Source organism: Rhinolophus sinicus, linkage group LG03 (assembly GCF_036562045.2).
Source record: "Rhinolophus sinicus isolate RSC01 linkage group LG03, ASM3656204v1, whole genome shotgun sequence".
Lineage (NCBI taxonomy): Eukaryota > Metazoa > Chordata > Mammalia > Chiroptera > Rhinolophidae > Rhinolophus > Rhinolophus sinicus.
The window spans coordinates 30,868,668-30,883,687 of NC_133753.1; the positions used below are offsets into that span (position 1 = coordinate 30,868,668).

Consider the following 15,020-nt stretch of genomic DNA (forward strand, 5'->3'; position numbering starts at 1 on the left):
ACGTCAATGACGATTCCCCATAGTAATCAGTCCAAGGATGGGCCTTATTTAGAGGCCTTCTTTCAGAAACTGTTAAGATCTCAGTGGCCTGGCCTGAAGCATGCATCTCTGCCATTAAAGGAGCATTCTAACATAAGCAGAAAATAAGACCAACACAGAGAAAAGTAAAGTCAGGAAAGAGAAAATATCCTGAAGACATCATTTAAGTTCCCGGATCTGGCTGTTCCTATACTGCTCTACCTCTGTTCTTCCTACTTACAAAGCCAATAAGTCACCCTTTTGTTTAAGCCATTTTAGAATTGTTATTGTTTTTAATGCTTCCTATTTTAAAAGCACAAAACACTTTGTTTCTCTAAGGGAGCAAAAGTAGTAAATTATCTCCTTACTTGCTGTGGATTTCATTAATTTATTTTCCGTTTTAGTGGCTATTAATATAAAGATATTACACAGCCCTACTAGCTGCCCATTGAAGATTTACATTCCAAGTCTCAGGAACCTTAAAGATAACTGTTAATGTAAATTTTGGTTGGATTTTAAGTCTTCAATGCCAGTAGTGCTCACCTTTCATTTTACATTTTACCACTCAACTCACTCAAAGCTAGGTCATAAAGATACATTGCTTTGTGTCACTCAGGTTTTATATTGTTCCTTCATTGTTCTGCATCAGTATCTGAAGAAAGGCAATAGCATACAGCAATAAGAAAAATACACACGTGCAGTAAAGATTAAAGCAAAAGTCTTATGAGTTGACAACATACAATAAACTTCTAATAAGTCTTCAGTGTGCCTGCCTGTAATGCTACTACTTATTCTTTAATGCTAAACTTAAATGTCAATACAGCTTCCCCCATCATACCTTAAAACTGCCTCTGTCTCCTTACCCTCTATTATAGCAATTACCAAATTATAATTTTTTATGTGTTAATGGTAGTGAGAACCTAAACGTCTAGTAACACAAACTGAAACAGAAAAGTGGGGAAGCACTGAGGAAACAATTTACAGTCTGACAACTGAATGGATTTGATGGGGAATTCAAAGACGACTCAGAATTCAAGTTTGGAAAATGGGAGGAAATAAGCCAATAATAGAGAAAGGAAAGTTAGTGATTAGAACACATTTTAGGAGAAAGAAAATTCAGATTTGAGCATACTGAGCTTGATGGTGTAACAAACATGTGGAGCTCTCCAGCCAGAAACTGAAGTTCAGACACAGAGTATGGGAGTCACCTGAAAGAGGTATTCACTGAAGCCATAGGACCAGGTAACATTACAAGGAAAGAAGTCTAGATTAAGAAAAATGTATAAGGCATAACTTAAGAAACAAGTTGACCTTGGAAGTGAAGAGTGCCTAAAATATACCTATAGGAGAGCCAGGAGGACTACCAAGTTATAAGGAGAAGGGAAGAGGAAGAGGGATTCACAGTGTCAAATCTAAAGAATTAAAAATAAAGAATTAAGACTGAAAAAAAAACCCAGGGAGGCCAGATGGCTCAGTTGGTTAGAGTGCAAGCTCTGAACAACAGGGTTGCTGGTTCAATTCCCACGTGGGCCAGTGAGCTGTGCCCTCCACAACTAGATTGAAGACAACGAGCTGCTGTTGAGCTTCCATAGGGGCGCCAGGATAGCTCAGTTGGTTAGAGCGTGAGCTCTCAACAACAAGGTTGCTGTTTCAATCTCTGCATGGGATGGTGGGCTGTGCCCCCTGCAACTAAGATCAAAAACAGCAACTGGACTTGGAGCTGAGCTGCGTCCTCCACAACTAGACTGAAGGACAACAACTTGGAGCTGATGGGCCCTGGAGAAACACACTGTCCCCCAATGTTCCCCAGTAAAATTTATTTTTTTTAAAAAATCCATCTGGCAATTCAAAGATAACTGGTAACAACAGAGAGAACAATTTTAGTTAAAAAAGAAGGTAGCAAAATTGAAAGGTAGCATATTGCTTTTTCCTTGGGGGTGTTGTACTATACACAAAAAGAAAAGAAAAAAACAGGAGAACGAGAAGAATAAGGAAAGGTGTTTGAGGTTTGGTTTTTTTTTTGGTGTTTTGTTTTGTTTTTTGTTTTAAAGATGTTGTTAGGAGAAACTGAAATAAAAATGATGAAGCAGAGATAGATAGTCATGAAAGCCTAAAGGACACATCCCTAAAACCAAATGGTAGAGACGAGGAGAAATTACACAATTTAGAGAGAAAGAAAAGCTGAAGAAGCTTTTGTTTGATGGTCTTAATCTTTTCAAAAAACAAAAAATGTAAGTGAAATAACCTACAAAGTCTAAAAGCAGTGAAGATCGTTAAGTTGAGAATATCTTAAACTGAAAAGGCATTTAAAACACCTAACCTACCACAAATCAGAGCTTAGCCTCGCCTACTTTAAACGTGCCCAGAACACCTATGAGCCTACAGTTGGACACTTATCTCAAGTTTCATCTCAAGAGCAACTGCCTTCCTCTTCTCCCCAGAAGCAGGAGACACAGATGGCATTTTGTAGACATGATGGGATGCAAAAACACAAAACACAATATCCAAAAAATGCTAGCAACACAGCACACTGTCGGGTATCAATTGTTTACCCTCATGATTGCCATGACTGCGTGGCTGACCGGGAGCTGCAGCTCGCCGCCACTGTCCAGCATCACAAGAGCGTATGGAACCACATAATGCTGGCACAGGAAAAGCTTGAAATTCAAAATTTGAAGTGTGGTTTCTACTGAATGCTTATTGCTTTCAGACCATCATAAAGTCCAAAAATTCTAAGTTGCACCATTGTAAGTCAGGACTGGCTATATACTGGAATCAGGAGCTAGAAGAAGTCTGAAATAGCCCCTGTAGGAAGTCAATTAGAAAAGAACTGCCAATCAACATAAGCAAGTATTTTGGAACACACTTTCTAATTAATTGTTCATCTCATTTTCACTTAACTAGCAGAAGAGTACAAATTCTTTAGTGTATTTGACTTGGTTGTTATTCTTTTTTAAAGACAGCCTTCTATATTATGATCCCAGGTAATGATATTCTGTATCATTCCCATTGTGTATTACTCCACTTTTTCTTTGCTATGTTACAAAGCTTTTAAACTAATTATTTTAATGCTTTAACATGATTTTAGTCTTGCTCTGATGCTTTGCTTAAATATCAAAGCAGTATTTGATTACTCAAGAAATCATTAACATCTATTTTCTAAAAGACAAGTATTTGAGTATTTGGGAGAACTATATAAAGAATAGGAATTCGAAACCTAGAAATTGCTATATTGTCTGACAGCTGCTCATTTATTATTATGATTAAAAATAAAAATGCCCTGGGAAAATATGAATGATGATCGTCTTTAATATTTTGAAGCTTCAGAAGTTATAGAAAGAAATGTCTCTTTTCCTTTATGTACACTGAAATTTTTCCAATTACATAACTCATACTTAGGTACTTGATATTTATTACAAATTCAGTGCAACATGTAAAAATATGGCATAGCATACATTCAAGAGAATATTGTTATTATAAAAATAGTCACCTTAGAAAGCTCTATACTTATTCCTAGAATGCTGCCATTGAATAAAAAGCTTTGGGATTCAACTTTTGGAACTCCTTTAAAGTCTTACCACAATCTTTATAATATTGTCAAAAGTGACAAATTTTCATTCATTAAATATAACTTGAATTTGGGGATATTTCTAGTTATCATAATGTGATTTATCTAAATTAGAAATACCATTTTTGAACAAAAAGTGTGACTATAATGCATAAAATAAATATTTTTTCCCCCTTCTTTCCACTCCGGTTCAAGCCACTGTTTCTCAGTCTAGTTGTGTAGGACACAGCTCCCCGGCCCAGGCTGGTATTATGAGTCTTGCGCTCCCCCGGCTGAGGCTGTCGGTCTCCAGTGGGCGGTCGGCCCAGGGCAGCACGTAGCAGCCCGTTGCAGCCCCGACCTCTGGCTGCTCACAGCAGCCCAGCTCCAGGGAGAGCTGTCGTTCACAATCTTAGCTGTAAAGGGTGCAGCTCACTGGCCCATGTGGGAATCAAACCGGTGACCTCGGTGTTAGTAGCACAGCGCTCCAACTACCTGAGCCACAGGGCTGGCCCCGAAACAAAGTTTCTTATGCTGCTATAATGACACCATTATTAAAATATATTTATAAGTACATTCCCTTCTTCTACAGTGCCTGCTCTGTGGGTTACCACTCACACATCCTAGTACATTGGGTAAAAATAAAAGTTTAATCATTTTACAGCAATACTTTTACTATCATAGGTAATACAAGAAGCTCTGATGGTTTCTAAGAGTCAAATTACTGAATATTTGAAAGTAGTTAAAGCACTCTCATTTTTAAATTTAGCTAGTTGTCATTCAATGCCCTTTTTTCATACTATACTAAAAATGCACATTACCCGTGTCATATACCTGATACCAGCCTGTACAGTCAGTTGTCTACTCCTGTTACAAACATATATATGTACATAATATATACATAATACACTCCTGTTACAAACATAATATATATATACACATATATGTATATACATAGAGGGTGCCAAAAAAATGTACACACATTTCAAGAAAGCAAAAAACTGTATTAAAATCACTCTGATGGTAACCACTTTGAGCACTTCTTATAATTGCAGAAGTCAAACATGACTTGTATTCATCTTTTGTTATCAGTATATATTGAGTATTACAATTTTAATAGTTTTTTCCTTTCTTAAAATGTGCATGTATTTTTTGGCACCGTCTGTATATACTCATATATACACCTCTATTTTTAATTCCCTATATACCTATTTTTTCCCGTAGTTTGTCACTTGAATGTAATCTGTTGTCTTTGCCTCCAGATGAGCGTTAAGAACAGTCTTCCCAATGGTAGCCATACATTCCTTGGATTCTTTGAAAAACAGTCTAATCCCACTATGCTGCCTTATTAAGCCCAACTTGGTTCAAACTTAACTAAAATTGTTCCATCCTATTTTCTACTCCCATAACAAAAATAAACGAAACTAAGAAGCATAGTCTTTTCTTATGTTCATCAGAAGCTTCAATCACTTTTGAACCTATACCTCTGAGAATTATTCAACTTTGTCTTTATTCTCTTCAAAAATCTTTATTATTAACTCAGCATTTAAGATTATTGCTATTCTCAAAGTTGTGCACATGAACTAAGAAATGCCCAAGAAAAAGCTTCATCAGCCATCTTGATTCTTCATGGCAGTCCCAAATTTGTCCACTGCTGAATCATCTATTAGACCGTAATCCTCATTTTTGATTCAGGAAAAAAAACAAAGACATAGTGACTACATTTAAGGGGAAGAGTTAAGGTACATTCTAAGAAAAGGTCAGTAAATGTCAACCCAGGGTGAAAATTGGAATAGAAGAAAATCAAAATAATTCATTTTATGGAGAAAGAAACAGGCCCAGAGAGGTAAGTGGCTTACTCAAATTTATACATTTGGTGGCAAAGCCAACACTAGTATCCAAGTCTCCTGGGTCCAAGTTCAAAGCTTTTCTACTTTATCCATTCAAATTACTAAACAGGATTACACTAAATCAAAGGAGCCACATACAAAAGACTACAATATTATATGATTCCATTAATGGCAAATTTCTAGAAATGGCAAAACTATAAGTGAAAAGCAGACCACTGGTTGTCTGGAGATGAGGGGAGAAGGAGGGATTAGGCAAATGGGCAAGAGGGAGCTTTCTGGGGGATGCAAGTGTTCTAAAATTGGATTGTGATAATTGTGCACAACTGTATAAATTTACTAAAACTTCAACTGTGAATTTTATGGTACATAAATTATACTTTAATAAAGCTATTCAAAAAGTTACTAAGAAGGAACTCAGATTTTAGCTTTAAGTCTGTAGAGGTCTCAGGAAATTATATGTCAAAATATTACTAAAACATGAAGAAATCAGCTTTTTTCTAAATTTCAGAACCTTTTCCCTTCAGAATTTCTGAAAGTTAGGTACTTTACCTTCCAACCTTACATTTGCCATAGAAACAGAAAGTGACAGGTACTGCACAAATATACACACAGGAAATGTGCAAAATTCCAATGAAAACACTTTAGCTATTGATCATTATTTTATTTCAGGTAGGATCTACACCACTCTAGTGAAGTCTATGCAGACATTATAGGAGGTGTGTTCTTTTTATCTGTTATCTTGTCTGACAAATTACTCCAAAACAGAATCCCTTGGTGATTTTATTTCTATGACATCTTTATGACATTATAAGTTAAACACTAATAGATTCTTTTGAAACCATCCCTAATTGCATATTAGCAAGTTTCTTTAGTTATTATTTGTACATCCTTAGTAGGTATACATCTCTTCAGCTTACTCAGCATTGACAGCATATTGTTTCTTTACAAATTAAAAATAACATCTCTCTCATCCTATGAAAGCTTTACACCTATGAGAACTAATAAGCTGACACTTCTATTTAGACCTTAAAAATAAAGTTTCAATTAATGGAGGCCCAGATACCTGTAACTATGTCAGAGGAGTCAGGATTACTCAGTAAACCTACATTTCTCATGCTGCCGAGGCTCAGTTTACCAAGGCTAAGGAAAGACCTTTTGGCCTCAAGAATTTCAATTACCACCTTCCTAGCCTTAGAGTTTCACTAAACTTTCTATGAGAAAGAAAAACCTGAAACTTATAAAAAAGAAAGTAAAATGTTTACCCTGGCTTAAACTCTAATTTTAAATAGGTTTTCTCTAAATTACAATATTTTGACATTTGCTAACTATATAAGTAGTTATTCAAAGAAATTAAGACATGAAAAATATAATCTCTACTGAATATATCTCTCTTTCAGGTATAAGTACAATTCCATCTGTTAGAGAAATTGAATCAGTCAGATCCAAAATCATTAGGGGACTAATTATCAAACACACAGTTTCTCCTTGTGAACGCTTCACAATAACTGGCTTAAATCTCCTAATCGTATTCCTATGAATGGAGAGCATTGCTGTTCATTTGAGTTTAAGAGTTAGTTCTCTTCAGTGATCAATGGACACAGCATTTTTTAAAAATTGTATTATTGCAATAAGGCACACGAAGAAGGTGAAAAGATGTTCTAAAAACCAATTCCTTGTAGTCAGAAACTCCATAGAAGAAGATAGATATAACACAGGAGGCATGAGAATGCATTCGAGGGGATTACAATATATTAAATATTAAGCAGAACAATAACGCAACTGATACAGGACCCTTAATCAAGAACCAGCATCTCCCATATCCCTTTTTATAGGGAGGTACAACTGAAATTCTTCTAATCTCTTGCTTACGACTACCTCAAAAGGAAATAAAGTCATCATAATAAACCTATTGTAACATAAAAGTTTTACCAGGACATGTTCTGTGAACTCTAAGAAAAATAAATCATATAAAGATGGTTAACTCCCACATTTCCTACCACTGTTGGGAGAGGAAAGATGACAAACAGGGAGAAGTGGAATGAGAGAGAAAAACTGAAGAAATCTCCCTCACCTCCAAATAAGGCCGACTCATCAACCAGTACAATCCTCGGCTGCTCTCAATCTCCCTCCCTTCACTGACTGCCCCAAGCATAGCTAAGGTCTGAGACACCAGACATAATATAGAACCTAAAAATTGTATTTTTCCAACTTTACCACTAGTCAAGATATTACAATCAGTTACACTTTAAAAATTATAAAAATTATTTTAAAAACTAGCTTATGAAATGTAGACTTAAGTCATTTAATAACTTCACTATGCTGTTACAGGTGGATGGTTTGTAAATATTGTTTTTACTATAGGCAAATTTATGCCAGCTCTAGGTATTAAAGAGATTTGATATCTCTTTTAAGGGATATGATATAAATAGATATGATATAAATAACCAGCCATAAAATTACTAAAAATTTAAAATTCATTCATGGTTCATTAACAGTCTTGACTGAATAAGATTTATATAGACACAAAATAGGTTCATTTTAGTTGTATGTTTGAGGTCAAACAGAAGAATCTCCCATTTTTATTTTACTTTTGTACATTTATAATCAGAAAGTTATAGTATTTAAAGTTCATATCACACAATGTTTCTCATAATTCAGGTTCTAAAATAAACAGTAGCTTGATTTCTAAGATTAACATCAACATTTTATTATTTGTAAGGTGAACTTTATTTACACTAACTAGTCACTAAGACTATGACAAGTAAAACTGTTAAGTCTACCTTCTTAACATAAATCTGTTAAGTCATATTTATTCAGTTTATCCCATTGGAAAAATACATTTCAAAAACCCAAGTTCTAAGATACAACAAATACAGGGAGCATTTCAAGTAGTGATCTTTCAAGTTTTATTCCAGTGCTTCAGTGAAGACGTTATGTTATAGAAACAATACAAAGAAAAGAGAATAATATATCAAAGGCAAGTTTGAACTACCTCAATACTAGCCTTATATTGGTATATGAATTAAGAAAAAAACTTAAAATTCAAAACATATTTTCCCTTCACATGTCATTTTCTGACCAAAAAAATTATCACAAAAAGGTATTTTTTTTAAAAGTAGATGAGTGGGGCAGCTGGTTAGCTCAGTTGGTTAGAGCACAATGCTCACAACACCAAGGTTGCCGGTTCAATCCCCACATGGGACACTGTGAGCTGCGCCCTCCACAACTAGATTGAAACAACTACTTGACTTGGAGTTGATGGGTCCTGGAAAAACACTTAAAATTAATAAAAGTTAAAAAAAAAAAAAAAGTAGATGAGTGAAGCACTAGGTTTTTGCAAATGAAGTCTTTTTAAAAGAAAACAAATAAAATTAACCCTATAGCTCTGCTTTCTATAGAGCAGGAGTGTCCAAACTTTTTTCAACATTTTTTACCAAGGGCCATATGCGGTAAAATACACAAACAGCCGGCCACTCACTCAAGGTGAAGTATGTATCGCCTCACCTGGTTTATTTAAGTAAACTAAATATATTTTTGGAATTTGCTGCGGGCCAATTAAAAATGGATCGCAGGCCGCAGTTGGTCTGTGGGCCGCAGTTTGGACACCTCTGCTATAGAGTACGAGTAACTCAAATACATGGCATAATCCCATAGGCTCTCTTTGTTCTTCTTCCATTAAAAAGAAAACGTACAGTATCATATAAAGTTTATACAGGTTATATGTTTAGAATACTACTTTAGAGATTGATGTAAAGTCATTTCATCAAGGAAGAAAAACCTATGTCAGGTGAGTGATATGGTTCATCGCATTACTTATTCCAAAGAAAAAACAGTGGAATGGTGAAGAGTGGTTGAAGAAGAGGAGATGTAGGCAAGAGAGTAGAATGTAGAGAGAAAGTAAGGTTGAGACTTGAGAATAATCTGTTAAATATATCTTAAATGCATACACATCCCCATATCATCTTCTTCAGCTGGGAATTTTTTAAAGGTTTTTTAAAAATCAATTGTAAATATCTTTTACTTTTAAACATGTTTAACTGTCTCATTATAACAAACTACAATGTAATAACAATTCAACCTGCAAAAAAGAAACTATATACTTTATGGTACAGAAATATAAGCCACAGAATCTTTAAAAGGAAAATCAAAGGAAATATTGTATTGGTCCTCTCTAAACGCTACACCTACTATACTGTACTACTGTTGATTATAGAAGACTGGAAGTGGATATCTATCTCATCTGCAAAGTACCAAAGGACCAGTATTGATTGATGCAGGATATAAAAGTACTTATAATAGTAATACTTTCAGTTTCAGAGTTGTTTAGAATCTTAGTTTTGCTTTATTTTTAAGTAAAGAATTTTATTTACATATTTATATTTACTCTTATAATTATAAAATGGAGACTCTTTTATAAATGTGCTATAATAGGAAATGGGAGATTTACTAAATGCAGGTTATAATAAACCAAAAATAACCATTAAAAATGGTAAAAGATAAATAAAAATATCTGACATGTCTTATAAAACTTTGTTTAATTTATAACATTAACCACTTAATATGGTAAACAACTTACTATTCTTATTTCACAGATATTGTCATTCCTTCCAAAGAACCTACTTTATCTTATCAGCATTGAGATTCCATTTACATAATGAAGAGCAATAGAGAACACACAGCACAATCACTATCCTCAGAAAAACCAAATATTCTAATGATTTTAATATATGCATTATCAATTTCTAGCCTTGAATTTAAAGAATATGTGAACTGCAAGAAGTAAATTTACATACCTAACTGATTACAGTTTAGAAATCTAAATAAAGTGCCACAGACGAAAAAATAACTGCTTCATATATTGAAAGGCACAAGTTCAATTCAGCAGATCGGCTGGACTCACGGCACTATATTGCAGGAGACAGAGGTTAAGAAGTGACCTTGGGATCCTGCTCTCCAGATGTCTCAAGGGTCAATTTCTTTATTGAAAGTATCTCTATTTTTGATAAATACCTAGATTACTACACAACGGATATCTTTGTTCATATAGGATTCTAGTTGAAGCTTTTTTGAAATTTTAGGACTGTATATACCATAATGAAAAATTTAAAATGCAACATGCACAAAAGGTCAATATACATTCCTTTCTTTCTTACTGCATTACACAAGAAGGTTAAGAAACTACTATCACACACTCTAAGTTTTGGAACATATTTTTAGAGATTTCAAATGAGAAATTCTATAAACCTTAAGCATGTACTTTCCATTATTTCAGATCATGAAAATTCTAACTAATTTATAACACACAATATATATACTCCACAAAGAACTATATACAGATATATGCTCGTCTCAATTCCCTTACTCTTTTAATTAAAATTTTGTTTTTTTCTGGTCATAAAAATCTGCGTGTTTTGCGTGTTTGAAAAATTCAAACATATATTAAGCTATGCTTTGCTTTGGCACTAGCTCCCCCTCCAGACCAATCTACTAATACAACTGCACTTTAAAAAAAATAAACAAGAAACACAAGTTTTTCCAAGCCACTAGCAAATTTCAAATTTCACCACTTTTAGAGGCATTCCAATTCCTTAAACTAGTTAAAATCTGTAACCAAGCACTGCAGAATCTTATCAGAATTATTGTTTTTTTCAATTTCATACATCTCAAACAAAACTGCCTTATAGGAAAATAACTTCAAGTGACTCTTAAATTTTAAGAACATCTTAAAATACGATCAATATGCTATATTTTATAGAAATTATTTTGAATCACTATCCTAATAAACCACAATACACTCTTCATGTTAGCTCACCACTTGATCAAAGACACATTTTTGCATCTGTTTCTGCAGTCTATGAAAGTTTCATTCCAGCTGTTCAGCTCTTCAATTCAAGTAGAATTCTCAATTTATAAAGCAACAAAAGTAAAACCCATGCGCCTCCAAACCACCCTTCTGTTCCTTACAGCCAATTCATTTCTAACTCCCTACATTTTTATATATTAAGCTGTAAAAATCACAATCTCAAACGCTTGAATTCCCACCTTATCCTTACTATTTATTGTATTTATAAATCAAGTAATCTAGACTTTCTAAACATATTTGATAGTATATTTCACAAGGATAGCAACATACAGGGCCTTATTACTTGACACAGCATTTTAGGTCATTTTTAACATTTTAAAGAAGGCAGAATACAACTTACTCCTCTCTCCTAAAATATTTTCTATATGATGCACCCTTTAAAAGAATTCTGCATAACATGAAATTTAAATTTAACCAAGAAAAAAATATGCACTTAACCCCAGGAATAACAGGAAAAAAAAAAAACTAGTACAATGAAATCTTGCCTACAGTTTCTAAAGAGAGCCAAGTCAAAGTTCAGTCAGTTAACTTGTGATGAGCTTAATTCTAAACTGATTATAAAAAATAAATAAATAAACCTTTTGTTGAAATTTGTTCTGCGTTACCTTGAGGTTTGGGGTTATCTAATGGAGATTCTGGCTTTCTAAGTCCACCTTCTTGAGTAGGCTCAAGTCAACTGTAAATTAATTCAAACATGGGGAAGTAGCAACACTTCTCCCAGTCTTTATCCACGACCTCGATCAAAAGACTAATATATGGCAAAACGCTAAAAGCTCACCAAGGATAAACCCTAATCATGACATTGTCGTTTAACTTAGGAAATACACTGCGTCTCTGGCGTTGTGTGGCTGAAGATTGCAATCCCCACAGTGAGAGAACAGGTGCTGCGTCCGACAACCCACTCACTCTTGCAGGACAAACCTCCTTTAACTAATAAAGACGAACTCATTTAACCTTTTCAAGTAAGTTTAGATACTCAAAACCCGCCAGCTCATCATTTCCACATCAAATGGGGAATGCACGGGCACTCATGCCGTTAAGTGCCCTGGCACTGGCCCCGTGCCGAGAGCGGGTCTTTGTACGGTCCACTCCCTGATTTCTAGCCCGAGAACCCCTCTCTAAAGCCCCTAACGCACAGGTATCCTTCTCCCCATAGCCAGTGACCATAGGGACCGAGTTGCTGGCGAAAGGGCAGGTAGACATGGAGAAGAGAAGAGGGACACCTCCCACCCCGCCCCCATCCCTTCTCTCCTCGGCTTCGGCCCCTGCCCTGAGCAAGGATGCGAGACGCCGAGGGCAGCAGCAGCGACGCCGCCGCTCCGCGTCCAGGTCCGGACGGCGGGCGCCCCTCACCCCCCAGCCCGCGCCCTCCGGTCCGCTCAAAGGCACCCGCCAGAGCGTCCCAGGGGCTCCCTCCCCACTTTTCCCGGAGCCGCTGGATAAGCAGCAGCAGTTGCAGCAACAGGCCTGGGGATCGCCTGGGGAAAAAGAGCAGCGATAGCCTCCAGTCACATCCCCAGAGCCTCATCAGATCCCGCGCTTCCCCAGCCACAGACTCCGAGGCTCGCGGGGCCCGGCCCCCAAACGCCCCCTTACCCGAGGCGGGAGCAGAGGCGGTCTCCGCCGTTCCCCAGTCGCCGCCGCCACAGCCCTCAGCCGCAGCTGCTCAACGTTGGGGCAGTGGGAGGGGTTGCTGGGTGGAGGATGCTACTCCCGACTGAAGGGAGAGGAAGAAACGGAAACAGGAACCACCGCCGCCGCCGCTTAACGGAGCCTTCGGCGCCAGTGACTGAGGGAGAGCGCGAGGCGGCGCGAGCCCGGCAGTCGCTGACAGCGCGAGACCGAGCGCGAGCCGGGTCCCGGGCGCGCGACCCCGAGCAGCGCCGGCCCCATTCCGCGAGAAGAGGAAGGGGACCGGTTGGCTGGGGGCTGGAAGGGGGTGGCGGGGGGCGGGGGCCTGCAGCGGAGGGAACCCCGCCACTCGGGTCGACCGAAGATAACGCGCGCACGCGCCGGAGCGGCTGACAACCAGCGCAGGCGGGGAAGCCCCGGCTAGCGCAAGCGTGCGCGCGCGAATGGGGGCGCGCGCCCCTCTGCGTTCCAGGCTTCTGGGAGAGGGCGCGCATGCGCTGGCCGCTGCCACCTACGGCGACCCTGGCATGTGCTAGGGCTTCTCCCCGCCCCCTTCTCGCTGCGCCCTTGGTTAGCGTAACCGCAGCATCCACCGCCAGGCAGATCCGCGGGCCACAGCGGGACCAGGAGACTTCCAGCAGGGCAGCAGTTGCGCGCACGGGCGCCGGCTCCAACACGAGCGTACGCCGCCCTCTACCGCCAGAAGGCCGGAGGCTGAGGGGGGCGCGAGTGTAGCCGGACTCCCCACTCCGGGAGCGCCACCTCCAGGGAATGCCGTATTCTCCACCGCCAGGAATGGACCGGCCTATGCCAGTTTAGCCCGCAGCCCTAGGGAGCACTGGTACTGGAGGAGATTGAAAGGCGGTTCTTTACTGCTTATTAGGGGTGATAGCTGCTGCTCAGTCGCTGCAGGCAGGTCTGGCCGCTCGTCTGCAGTTTGCAACACGAACTGATGCCATAGAATGACATCGCACCCACAATGCGACTAACGAAGCCCCACTTTATCTTATGAGAGCTGTTTTCACATTCACCCGGACAGAAAGGCCTCCCACGAGGGCCTGAGTTTGATGCCTGGCCTCTCCCCCAACTCGAGACTGGCGGCTGCGACAGCCTCTCTGAAGCGGAAGTTTATTCAGTACGGGAAAGAGAACACGGGATGGGGGTACGGGAGCTTTTCCTTAGGATGCTTCCTACCCGCTTGGACTCGGGAAATTCCTGGCGCCCGCGATGCAGAGCAGTGAGCCGCAGAACTAACCCACACCAGCCCAGATCGCGATCTGAGACGGAGGACCTGAGCGCGCTGCCCCGGCACACAAAGTAGTCGCCGGCTAAGGGGTGCCATGATGGCCAATCAGGGACGCGAGTTGCGTGAGTGGAGTGCGAGCAGACCAATCAGAGGGCGAGAGGATGAGCTTCCCGTACCGAACTCTTCCCTGTGCGTCCGGACCCAGATCCCAAGCCTAGGGTGCAGTGCCGTAGAAAAGCGAAATGGTGACCTAAAGACAAAAGTTATCCCTCTAGTCTTGGGTATTTTTAAGTAAATGCCTTGGGTACTTATCCTAGAGCAAATAGTGCGGACTTTCAGATGCTGAATGTGAAAAGAATCACAGAAAAGATATTTAAGAGACAGTGGCCTGCCAAGACTGCAATCTGCCTAATAACATTCATAAATTTACAGTATGTATTGAAACCATCTTATAGGCCAGGAACTGTATTACAAATATAATACTGTTGAATCAAAGAAGAAATTTCCCTGTCCTTCAAGGAGCTCAGCTTCTAAGGGAGATTCGCTGAACCTTGTGGCTCGTATTTATTGGCAGCCCTTTAAACAAAAAGCTCTTCACGAAGTAGTTTACAATCATTTTTATGATTATCGCCCTGTAAAAAGGGGAAATTAAGAGAAAAGTACAATGACTTATCTAAGGTTACACAAAAATATACTGGCAGAGCCAGAATTATGTTCCAAGTCAGAGAGATTTGTCATCAATCAACCATCATTTATTGAATACATGGTTGCTGTCCTCCACTAAAGAGTTTTGTGCACTAAGCTTATAAACAGAAGAAAATTCTCTTATAAGGGCCACAGGCTTTGGTTGTTGGAAACAAATTT

The 15,020-nt window shown here is 38.8% G+C and overlaps 1 protein-coding gene across 4 annotated transcripts in view; it reads right to left on the minus strand.

The window, feature by feature from the left end:
- FUT8 (fucosyltransferase 8) overlaps positions 1–14,149 on the minus strand; it is a 211,179-nt gene extending 197,030 nt beyond the window's left edge. For 3 of the 4 annotated variants that reach the window (XM_074327355.1, XM_019733552.2, XM_074327353.1), the window contains exon 1: positions 12,875–13,011. The gene's annotated coding sequence lies outside the window, so the exon portion shown is untranslated. Of the gene's footprint in view, positions 1–12,874; positions 13,012–14,104 lie in introns of those variants that run through there. The other variant, XM_019733553.2, reaches the window with a different exon arrangement.
- Positions 14,150–15,020: the final 871 nt, after the last annotated feature.